Source organism: Thamnophis sirtalis, unplaced genomic scaffold (genome assembly GCF_051295495.1).
Source record: "Thamnophis sirtalis isolate CommonGarterSnake01/CBP01778 unplaced genomic scaffold, rThaSir2_p1.2 scaffold_6, whole genome shotgun sequence".
Taxonomy (NCBI): Eukaryota; Metazoa; Chordata; class Lepidosauria; order Squamata; family Natricidae; genus Thamnophis; species Thamnophis sirtalis.
In genome coordinates, this window is record NW_028261386.1 from 129,246,721 (window position 1) to 129,259,456 (window position 12,736).

Sequence of the window (12,736 nt, forward strand, 5' to 3'; positions counted from 1 at the left end):
CCACCATCTCAGAAAATTAGAATATTACATGCAATCAATAAAACAAGGATTGTACCTAGAACAATATCGGACCTCTGAAAAGTATAAGCATGCATATGTACTCAGTACTTGGTTTGGGCCCCTTTTGCAGCAATTACTGCCTCAATGCGGCGTGGCATGGAAGCTATCAGCCTGTGCCACTGCTGAGGTGTTATGGAAGACCAGGATGCTTCAATAGAGGCCTTCAGCTCTTCTACATTGTTCGGTCTCATGTCTCTCATCTTTCTCTTGGCAATGCCCCATAGATTCTCTCTGGGGTTCAGGTCAGGCGAGTTTGCTGGCCAACCAAGCGCAGTAATCCCACAGTCATTGAACCAGGTTTTGGTGCTTTTGGCGGTGTGGGCAGCTGGAAAATGAAGTCAGCATCCCCATAAATCTCGTCTGCGGAAGGAAGCATGAAGTGCTCCAAAATCTCCTGGTAGACGGCTGCGTTGACCCTGGTCTTAATGAAGCACAGTGGCCCAAAGTCTTGTTGCTCAGTGGTCCAAAGTCCTCTTTTCTGATGAGAGCAACTTTTGCATCTCATTTGGAAACCAAGGACCCAGAGTATGGAGGAAGAATGGGGAGGCCAATCAAGCACAGTAATCCCACGGTCATTGAACCAGGTTTTGGTGCTTTTGGCAAAAGTTGTAACCAATTGACACACTTTCTATAGTATGTAAAGAAAGAGGATTCTTTGCGTTGCGTTGCGTTTGTGCGTATTCAAAAATAAATAATAAAAATTTTCAAGGGGATGAAGAGAGGAAAGGAAGGGGAAGGAAAGGAGGAAAGGAAAAGAAAGGAGGGAAGGAAGGAGGGAAGGAGAGAAGGAGGGAGGGAAGGAAGGGGAGTGGGAAAGAAGAAACAAGGGAAGGAAAGAGGGAGGGAGGGAAGAAGATACCTAACCTTTCATGTCTATAATGATTTTGATATTATGGGAATGTCTTGAAATGCAGTCAAATGTAAAGCAAAACAGTGGATGTTGTATTGTCTTTTACCAGCTATTGGTTGTTGTATTTTTCTTTTACTAATAAAAATATATTTTAAAAAAAAAGACTAAAACAAATATGATTTGCTAAATTAATAGTCACCTGTATTACCATATTATCTGTATTGGCCAAACATGGCCAGACATGGATAAATAACCCATTGCTTCGCATTTAACCAAGTGATTCCACACAATATATTGAACTGTAAACTAATCCACAATAGAGTGGATTCTCTAATCTAGTAGAGTACAAATGTTGCAGATGCATTTCAGAAGGAGACGGAATCATGTTGCCGAAGTTAATAGTTTTTGTATCTGTTGGAAGGAGGCCTCACTGGAATTATGGTCCCCAAAGATCTGAAGAGAGGCAGATAGCCCATAGTGGAGAATACAGGTACTCCTTGAATTACGACCACAATTTAGCCCAAAATTTTTGTTACCAAGCGAGGCATTTGTTAAGTGAGATTTGCTCCATTTTATGACCTTTCTTGCCACAGTTGTTAAGTGAATCCTGCATTTGTTAAGTTAGTAACCTGGTTGTTAAGTGAATCTGGCTTCCCCGTTAACTTTTCTTGTCCGAAGGTGGCAAAAGGCAATCACATGACTCCAGGACAATGCAACCGTCATAAATACGAATCGGTCAGTTCCCATTTGAATTTTGGCCAGTGGCCATGGGGATGGATGGGGTGTGTGAAAAATGGTTGTAAGTCACTTTTTTCAGCGCCGTTTTAATTTTGAATGGCCGCTAAATGAACTGTTGCAAGTTGAGGACCACCTGTATTAATTTGTAGCTCAGGTTTGAGCTGTGGGTGTGTGTGTGTGTGTCCCTGGTGCTCTCTGAGCTTGGTGGTTTCATTTATTTCATTTGTTCGGTCAAGCATGTATGAGAAAACAAGTATAAGTATATGAATATAACACATAAACATATAAGTGTAAGCAGGTATAAGTCAGAGATGGGTTGCTCCCGGTTCAGCCCGGATCGGGTGAACCAGTAGTGACAGCGGCGGGAGGCTCCGCTCACTGCCTGGACGCTTCTGTGCACGTGAAGAAGAGTTGCACACACACGAGCAAAGCGGTAGTAAAAAAAAAAATGGAAAACCGCCAGTGGTGTAAGTATATACTAAGCAGGTATAAGTATACACTTATATAAACTTATATCAGGGGTGGGTTCCTGCCAGTTCTAACCTCTTCTATAGAAGAGGTTCCACAAATCTACAATGTCGTTTAGAACCGGTTCCAGCTCCCTACCCCCCGTCCGTCCGTCCGTCCGCACATCAAGAGTAAGAGCCAGAGGAGGAATTCTGGGAGTTGAAGTCCACAAGTCTTAAAGCTGTCAAGTTTGAATACCCCTGCGGGGGGGGGGGTTCTAAAGGGTTAGGGGTCTAAGGGTCTTGTAACTTGACAGCTTTAAGACTTGCACACTTCAATGCCAGAGTTCCTGAGCCAACATGACTGGAGGAGGAATTCTGGGAGCTGAAGTCCACAAGTCTTAAAGCTCTCAAGTTTGAACACCCCTGGGTTTTTTTTTCCCTAAAGGATTAGGGGTGCAAGGGTTTTGTAACTTGACAGCTTTGACTTGCGTTCTCCAATGCCAGAGTTCCTGAGCCAACATAACTGGAGGAGGAATTCTGGGAGTTGAAGTCCAGAAGTCTTAAAGCTGTCAAGTTTGAACACCCCTGGGGTTTTTGTTTTCTAAAGGGTTAGGGTGCAAGGGTCTTGTAACTTGACAGCTTTAAGACTTGCGTGCTTCAAATGCCAGAGTTCCTGAGCCAACATTTTGGTTGCTAAGCAAGAGCGTTGTTAAGTGAGTTTCACCACATTTTACAAGTTGGCCGTGCCCACCCAGTCACATGGCCGGCAAGCCACTCCCACCCAGTCACATGGCCAGCAAGCCGCTCCCACCCAGTCACATGGCCAGCAAGCCGCTCCCACCTAGTCACATGGCTGGCAAGCCACTCCCACCCAGTCACATGGCTGGCAAGCCACTCCCACCCAGTCATATGGTCAGAAAGCCACTCCCACCCAGTCACATGGCCGGCAAGCCGCTCCCACCTAGTCACATGGCTGGCAAGCCACTCCCACCCAGTCACATGGCTGGCAAGCCACTCCCACCGTCATATGGTCAGAAAGCCATTCCCACCCAGTCACATGGCCAGCAAGCCACTCCCACCCAGTCACATGGCCAGCAAGCCACTCCCACAAAGCAGGCCACACCTACAGAAGAGGTTCTAAAAAAAACTTGAAACCCACCACTGACTTATATGGTTTCTTCGCAGACGCTTCATTACCAAACATCAGTTGTGTAATGTTGCCTAGTTGGGTGATGAAACGCCTGCAGGAAAACCACGAAGCGCCGAGAGCACCAGGGACCCCAGAGGCAGGGATTCAAGCGGCAGGCATGGACCACCGAAGGAATTGGGTGCCGGACTTTGAATCAAAGAAAGCATTACAGAATTCGGTCAAACTAAGTCATGAGTAAAGCGCGTGTAGGGTCACAAAGGGTGTGACGTCATCGCCTAAACAAGGGGGGGGGGAATCCATTCAAAAAAAAAACTACTCACCGACCAGCCGACTAAAATCTCCCGCGCGAAATCAGGACACGCCCAGCCCTCCTCGTGACGTCATCTCCTCTCCTCCGTTCAAACGTCCCCCCCCGATTGGCTCCTCCGCCTGCTTCTAGGGAGTTGCCATGACAACGCCCTCGCCTTCTTCCACATCTGTCATTTCAAAGGGGCGGGAAGAGAGCCGGGAGTGCGGGGGGGGGGGGGAAGGCTGCCAATCGCTTGACAGGAGAGATGTAGCCGGAAGTAGTGCCGGGGGGTGGGAGGGGAGGGGGGGGATGAGGCTCCCTGTGTTTTGAGATGAGTCTCTCTCATTTTCGAGCCGTCAGTTTGAGGCGCTTGTAAAACTACCATAGAGATAAAATATGGGAGCGTCTCACGCAGCCCGGACTTCCGGTTTCTAACTTTAAAGCGGCTGCCGGAGGACTAATCGTCCGTTGAAATCAAACAATAATAATAATAATTCTGAAAATTGTGGAAAGCGATCAGACTCAGAGGCTTTGGATGTTGCAACTTTCGTCCCTTTTTTGGTTCACGTTTTGGAATAGCTCCCCAAGGTCCTTCTTGGTTATTGCCTTAGCACAGTGGTCTCCAACCTTGGCAACTTTAAGACCTGTGGACTTCAACTCCCAGAGTTCCTCAGCCAGCAAAGCTGGCTGAGGAACTCTGGGAGTTGAAGTCCACAGGTCTTAAAGTTGCCAATGGCATTTCAAACAAAAAGGTGTTCAGTCTCTTTTTAAAAGCCTCCAATGATGGAAGACCCACAACCCGCAATGAAGGCACGCATGTTCTGCTGGTTGATACCTGTTTGATGTGTTTCAGATAATTCTAACTCTTACCTGCAACTACTGTTACAAAATTAGATAAGAGGCCAGGGTTGCCAGTACGCCATTCCACCAGGATTTTACAACAATTCCATAACTGTTTCCTTGAGTCAATGTAAACTGTTACATATGTTGTTGTGGGTTGTATGAACCCAGTTTTGTTGACCTTTTCTTGGCTGCCTTCTTTTCTTCTGTAGGAAGTTATCATCCAGCCCTCTCCCCCAAAAAATGAAATATCCTAGGAAATATTGAAAAGGCAGAATATTTCTCTGGAGGTGAAAAGGAAGAAACATGTTTTAAAAGACAGGATAGCTGCCTGTAGCTTCCCGCCCATCCCCACTTTGTCAATGGGCCATCAAGAAGGCCAAGCTAGTCCACTTTACATAGTAAAGACTTCTCCACTTCAGCTGCAGGGGGATGGGATTAAAGCATGATACTATTGGCCCCAACTGACCACATGACATCTGAGAACTCAACTAAACCTGGATTCAAAATGCAGCCTAGAGAGTTGCCCCCACATGGACCCATGGGAGTCTGACAACCAATCAGAATACATTTCTTACACAGGAACAGGAAACAGAGAGGTGGGACTGAACAGGTGATAAAAAGCCTAGCAAGCCCCTCCCTCAGCCCTTCTCTTCTTTTCCGCCAACATTGAAGCATATGATCACCTTTTCTGTTCAGGGCTCAAGCCATGTGGTCCTGTCCACCAATAAACCATCTTTCCAAGCAGCCTCCATGTCTCCAGTGTCTTTTCCCCCACTTGGAGCCGAACCCAGAAGGACATTTCTTTCATCACTTCCAGACATCAAGGATGTTGCCAGTGAGGCTTGTCTAGGCTCTGTGTGTCCAAAATATCAACAATTTTAGCCTTGTATCTAGTGCTTGTGGGGAGCTGTCTGACCTTGCTTTATCTCATTTTATCTGTCCCAAATGACGTCTCCTTCTTGAGCACGTCAGACTTCCAAGGTCCCTTCAAACTGTTATTTTGTGATCCAAGGTATTGTAGGAATACCCACCCTTCTCCTAGAAAAAGGAAATAAACTGGAAAATATTGAAAAGGCAGAATATTATATTTCCCTGGATCAGAAATTGATAAGCATGTTTTTTAGGCAGGAAGCAGACTCACTCTTAATAGTAATAGCAATAGCAGTTCGACTTATATACCGCTTCATAGGGCTTTCAGCCCTCTCTAAGCGGTTTACAGAGTCAGCATATCGCCCCCACAGTCTGGGTCCTCACTTCGCCCACCTCGGAAGGATGGAAGGCTGAGTCAACCTTCAGCCGGTGAGATTAGAACCGCCGAACTGCAGTTAGCAGTCAGCTGAAGTGGCCTGCAGTGCTGCACTCAAACCACTGCGCCACCTCGGCTCTTACCTTTGTCCTCACCTTTGTCAATGGGCCATTTAAAAAAGGAGCCAGTCTATTCTACATAACAAAGATCTCCCTCTCCAGCTCCAAGATGATGGGATTAAGGCATGATCATATTAGCCCTTTACCCATCTCACCGCAGGGCACCTAAGAAGAAGCAATGCTCAACCAAACTTTGATTCAAAACGCAGCCTAGAGAGTTGCCCCTGCATGGCCCTATGGGAGTCTGACAACCAATCAGAATACATTTCGTACAAGGAACAGGAAACAGGTGGGGCCGAACAAAAAATATTTTAAAAACCCAGCAAGCCCTTTCTTTCCTTCCTTTCTTCTTCACCCAACATCTGGAAACATGTGATTCCCCCTTTTCTGTTCAGGGCTCAAGCCATGTGGTCCTGTCCACCATTAAACCATCTTTCCAAGCAGCCTCCATGTTTCCGGTGTCTTTTTTCACTCCTTGGAGCTGAACCCAGAAGGACATTTCTTCCAATCGTATAAAATTAGATAAAACAAAGTCAGGCAGTTGCCCGAAAGCACTAAATAGGAGGTTAATATTTTTTTTTTCAGCTTTCACTGCCATTTTTTGCAGCTGGGAAATTTGTAGTTCTACCTATTGTAGTCAATGTAATTATCGCTGTATTTTAATATTTTGCTAGATCTGTCAGTCCTTCTCCCAAATTGCAGATACAGACACCTTCCTCTGTAAATGTTTGAGTCAAAGTAAATAAAAGGCTATTACTTCTTTTCATTGTGTGTGTGTGTGTGTGCGTACGCATATGTGTTTGGTAAATATTTACTTGTTATATACCTGGTAAAAAAAATAAATTAGTTTTCATTTTCTTCAGCAAATAATGATCCCAATAATTCAACCCTGTGTCTATGGAGATTAATACTAGGCAGGCTTTCTCTATAGCGGGGTGTCAAACTTGGGTTCCACCACAAAACCGCGGTAGACTAAAGCGTGCTCGACGAAAGCGCGTATCTGACGTCATCACAGCGCGACGAAAACATCACACTGTGAGCGGTAAAGTTAAAATTAACGCGAAAACCTACCCTACCCCCCCAAACCTAACCTAACCTAACTTAACCTAACCCTAAACCTAACCCTAACCTAACGCTAAACTAACCCTTAACCTAACCCTAAACTTAACCCTAAACCTACCCTTAACCTAACCCTAAACCTAACCCTTAACCTAATGCTAAACCTAACGCTAACCCTTAACCTAACCCTAAACCTAACTTAACTAACCTAAACTTAACCCTTAACCTAACCCTAAACTTAACCTAAACCTAACCCTTAACCTAACCCTAAACCTAACCCTTAACCTAATGCTAAACCTAACGCTAACCCTTAACCTAACCCTAAACCTAACCCTTAACCTAACGCTAAACCTAACCCTTAACCTAACCCTAAACTTAACCCTAAACCTAACCCTTAACCTAACCCTAAACCTAACCCTTAACCTAATGCTAAACCTAACGCTAACCCTTAACCTAACCCTAAACCTAACCCTAACCTAACGCTAAACTTAACCCTTAACCTAACCCTAAACTTAACCCTAAACCTAACCCTTAACCTAACCCTAAACCTAACCCTTAACCTAACGCTAAACCTAACGCTAACCCTTAACCTAACCCTAAACCTAACCCTAACGCTTAACGTAACCCTAAACCTAACCCTAACCCTTAACCTAACCCTAACCCTAAACCTAACCCTTACCTTTATGTGAATCGGCTTGCTTTAATTTTATTTTAATTTTAATTTAATATTTTTTTTTCGTCGCGCTGCTGCTGATGTCACATACGCGTTTTCGTCGGGCGCGCTTTAGTCTACCGCGGTTTTGTCGTGCCACGTCAAACTTGTGCCATCATGGCGTCATTACATGACCTATCAGGGCATTTTTTCCCCCTTCGCTAAACTGGATGTGGGTATGGCCCGTGCATGATGTGTCCAGCCCACGGACCCCGACTTTGACAGCCCTGCTCTATAGTATCTATCAGTGGGAGTTTATTTACACATTTCACATTTCAAATGTTACATAATTTAAACGCAATACCCATACATGCATATACTTTCTTAATAATTGTTATCCATTCCAATCTAAGAATCATCTAAATTCCTACAATTATGCACAATCAATGTTTTAGAGTTGGCATTAATCCATGTGGCATTATACTTAGGTGCTGTAAGATCTAACAGTGAGGAAAGGAAATAGATCCATAGCAATAGCAGTTCGACTTATATACCGCTTCATAGGGCTTTCAGCCCTCTCTAAGTGGTTTACAGAGTCAGCATATTGCCTCCCACAGTCCGGGTCCTCATTTCACCCACCTCGGAAGGATGGAAGGCTGAGTCAACCTTGAGCCGGTGAGATTTGAACCGCCGAACTGCAGATAGCAGTCAGCTGAAGTGGCCTGCAGTACTGCACTCCAACCACTGCGCCACCTCGGCTCTAGTAAGATAATACAGTATTGTAACAATCTGCTGTATGCTTGAACCTTCCTTTTGTTGTGATTAGCAATAGTTAGACTTTAAACAAACCATCATGATATTTAAACTGAGATGAAATAGTTTTCCAACTACTGCAATTATAAATATAAGAAACTAAGCATGTCTGATATTTACTTTGAGATTAATTTGTTGTTCTCATCTTGGTTTTGGTGATTCTCTTGCATGTTTATTTAAACTCCCAGTTCAGGTTCAGCTTCAGTGGGATTTTATCTCAAGTACGTGCGTATAAGATCATAGAAAATTGTGTTTAGGCTTCATCAGATTGAAAGCAAATTCCTCCCGAATTCAGTGGGCTCATGATGACCAACAATTGAATAGTATTATCTATGTCCCTTTCCCTGTTATTTATCATGTCCTCTTAAGCCACTGGAGATTCAAGCTAGTAATGATTAAGCAAGCACTTATGAGCCTTTTCTTTCTTTCTGAACATTCTGCATCTAGTACAGAGTAACATACAAATTGGCTGAAGATTATGATGATAATTTATTAAATTGGAATAAGTAGGCCTTAATTTATGGACATAATTGAGCCTGACAATTATGCGTGACCCACCAAATGCGGGCATGACAAAAGCGCGCCGACAAAACTGCGGCGAGAAACAGCAAGGTCGAAATCGTGCCCACAACAGCGCGCCGACAACAGCACGCTGACAAAAGCGTGATTAGGGTTAAGGTAAGGGTTAGGGTTAGGGTTAGGGTTAGGGTTAGGGTTGGGGTTGGGGTTGGGGTTGGGGTTGGGGTTGGGGTTGGGGTTAGGGTTAGGGTTAGGGTTGGGGTTAAGGTAAGGGTTAGGGTTAGGGTTGGGGTTGGGGTTAAGGTAAGGGTTAGGGTTAGGGTTAGGGTTGGGGTTAGGGTTAGGGTTAGGGTTAAGGTAAGGGTTAGGATTAGGGTTAGGGTTAGGGTTAGGGTTGGGGTTGGGGTTGGGGTTAGGGTTAGGGTTGGGGTTGGGGTTGGGGTTGGGGTTGGGGTTGGGGTTAGGGTTAGGGTTGGGGTTAGGGTTATTACCTTGTTTTCGCGTTGTTTGTTGATGGCACGGTTTTGTTGGCACGCTGTTGTGGGTGCGATTTCGACCTCACTGTTTTCTCGGCGCGCTTTTGTCGGTGCGCTTTTGTCGGTGAACCCAATTATGCTTGTAAATTGTGATGGTTGTAAAGTGAGTCACAACATGAAACCAATCTCCGATATTGACCATGTTTTTTCAGGAACTGAAAGCAAACACTGATTTCTGGGGGAAATTGTCACCGATTGTAGCCACATGACCATGGGTACTGCAAACAGCCATAAATGCAGATTGGTTGGAGAGTGTCCAAAATGTGGGGTGTGTGCGTGTGGGTGTGTGCGTGTGTGCATGCATGGGGCAGGTCAGGGGTGGGTTGCTAATCCCGTTCCAACCGGTTCAGTTGGAACGGGGCCGGCGGCGTCCTCGTGCACGCACGCAGTTCACGCATGCGTCTTAGCGCCTGCGCGATGCTCCAGCTGCTCGCAGAGACTCGCGCAGGCACTGTATGTGCCATCCAGCTGCTCGCAGAGAATCGCGCAGGTGCTGTATGTGCCATGCGCCTGCGTGGAAGGGCAGAAGCCTTCAAAGACCGGTAAGGAGCGCGGGCGGGTGGGTGGGCCCTTCGCCGTTCCCGGAAGTTACTTACTTCTGGGTTCGCGGACCAACCAGTTCGCGGGGACCGCCGCGAACCAATTGAAACCCACCCCTGGGGCAGGTACCATAAATTTGGAACTAGAAGTACTTTTTGCGATAAGTTGAAATAAGTTATCGGTAATAAGTTCAAACAGTCATTAAATGATGGGTTGTAAATTGAGGATTACCTACATGCTACCAAACTCCCAATGACTTTGGACAGCTCACAACAATTAAACAAGAACCAATAATGTTGGATACATGGGAAAAGATATGGGTAAGAAATGTAAAATTCACACAAGCCCAGAATTTGAGAGAAAATTTTTATAAGATGTTTTATAGATGGCATTTAGATCCTAAAAAAACTGGCCTGTGTGTATTTGAATTTACAACCTAAATGCTGGAGATGTGATTGTCTCGATCCTACATATTACCATATATGGTGGACTTGTAAAAAGGTTAAAGCATTTTGGATAAATATGTGGTGGATTATGCAAAATGTTCTTTAACAAAGGATAAAGTTTACCCCTCAGTTATTCTTGTTAGGTATAATTATTGATTGTACAGTTGTAGAGACTAACTTGATTTTTGCATTTAATAACCGCAGCAAGACTGTTGGTGGCACAATACTGGAAGAAGGAAGAGCTGCCTACTATTCAAGAATGGACATTAAAAGTAAGAAACCTAGCAGAGATGGCTAAAATATCAGCATATCTCAAGGACCACTCCAATGAGAGATATAAACTGGAGTGGAGAAGATGGATTGACTATACTCAAAATAAATATGGGACTAAGAAATTCCAGATAGTTTATGACTGAAGAAACAAGGAATGATATAATTTGTTTAGAGGTAGCCTAGCAAAGAGGAGTTAAGCTCAAATGAAAGATGATGCTAACTTTCTTTAAGTTTATTTTAGAATACCTTTGTTAAAGATTTATACCCTGTATTTGTTCTGGGAAAGCGGGGGGGGGGGGGGAAGGTTGGGGGAGGTTCGGGGGGAGGTTCGGGGGGAGGTAAACACTTGCAAAAGTTTTTTTTTTCTAAAAATTTTCAATTAAAAAAAACAATTAAAGAAATTAAAATGAAATAAAGAAAAGAAAAAAAGATGGCAAATACGAGGAAGGGAGGGCTCTCCCTCATCAAGGGGGGGGGGGGGGCGAAGAGGCTCTTCTGAACCAGTAGTGGTGGTGGGAGGGGAGACATCCAGATCTTAAGGGATGTTAAGGCAGTGTTTTTCAACCTTTTTTGTGCAAAGGCACACTTTTTTCATGAAAAAAATCACGAGGCACACCACCATTAGAAAATGTTAAAAAAAATTAACTCTGTGCCTATATTGACTATATATAACGTGTTTTTCCCACGGCACACCTTACACTATGTCACGGCACACTAGTGTGCCACGGCACAGTGGTTGAAAAACACTGTGTTAAGGGATGCTCCAGAGAGAGTGGACTTTTTGAAAATCCTGAGAATGGCATTATCTAATCGAAGAAAACCAGGGTGGCGCCGAACTGGGCAGGCAGACCTTGGGGGAGACAGACATACAAAAAACAAAAACAAAATTATCTTTAGTTTTGCTTTCCAATTTCCCAAGATAATTGCTGAGGAAACAAATTCAAGGTTGAAGTACGGAGTGCTGCCTTGCGCTATTATGTGTTAACCTCAAAATTCCAAATTATTTCTCAGCTGAATTGTTTACATAAACGACAGTCTGAAGCCATACAAATAGTTTCCTCTGAATCTCTATACAGGGATGATACATTATGGGGGATTTATGTATATTCGTGTGTGCATGTGTGTGTATGTGTGCACACGTGCGCGCATTTATGTATACCTTTATGTATGTGTGGGAAGTTATCACCCAGCCCTCTCCCAGAAAAATGAAATATCCTAGGAAATATTGAAAAGGCAGAATATTTCTCTGGATGTGAAAAGAAAGAAACATGTTTTAAAAGACAGAATAGTTGCCTGTAGCTTCTTGCCCATCCCCACTTTGTCAATGGGCCCATTAAGACTAGCCAGGCTAGCCCACTTTACATAATAAAGACTTCACCAGCAGCTACAGAAAGGCATGATAATATACTCAACTGACCACAAGGCATCTGAGAACTCATCACAGCCTAGAGAGTAGCCCCCTGCATGGCACTATGGGAGTCTGACAACCAATCAGAATACATTTCTTACACAGGAACAGGAAACAGAGAGGTGGGACTAAACAGGGTATAAAAAGCCTAGCAAGCCCCTCCCTCGGCCCTTCTCTTCTTCTCCACCAACATTGAAGCATGTGATCACCTTTTCTGTTCAGGGCTCAAGCCATGTGGTCCTGTCCACCAATAAACCATCTTTCCAAGCAGCCTCCATGTCTCCAGTATCTTTTTCCCCACTTGGAGCCGAACCCAGAAGGACATTTCTTTCAACATATGCATATACATATATACACATAAACATATAGGTAGTCCTTGAGTCCATTTAATGACTGTTTGAAGTTACAGCAGCGCTTACCTATGACCATTTTTCACACTTATGACCTTTGAATCATTCCCGTGGTCACATGATCAAAATTCAGATGCTTAGCAACTGACTAATATTTATGTGAATAAATATTTATTCAGATATATTTATTTATTCTCAGATGTCATGTGGTCAGTTGGGGCCAATAGTATCATGCTTTAATCCCATCCCCTGCAGCTGAAGGGGAGAAGTCTTTATTATGTAAAGTGGGCTAGCCTGGCCTTCTTAATGGCCCATTAACTGGGGATGGGCAGAAAGCTACAGGCAACTATTCTGTCTTTTAAAACATGTTTCTTTCTTTTCACATCCAGGGAAATA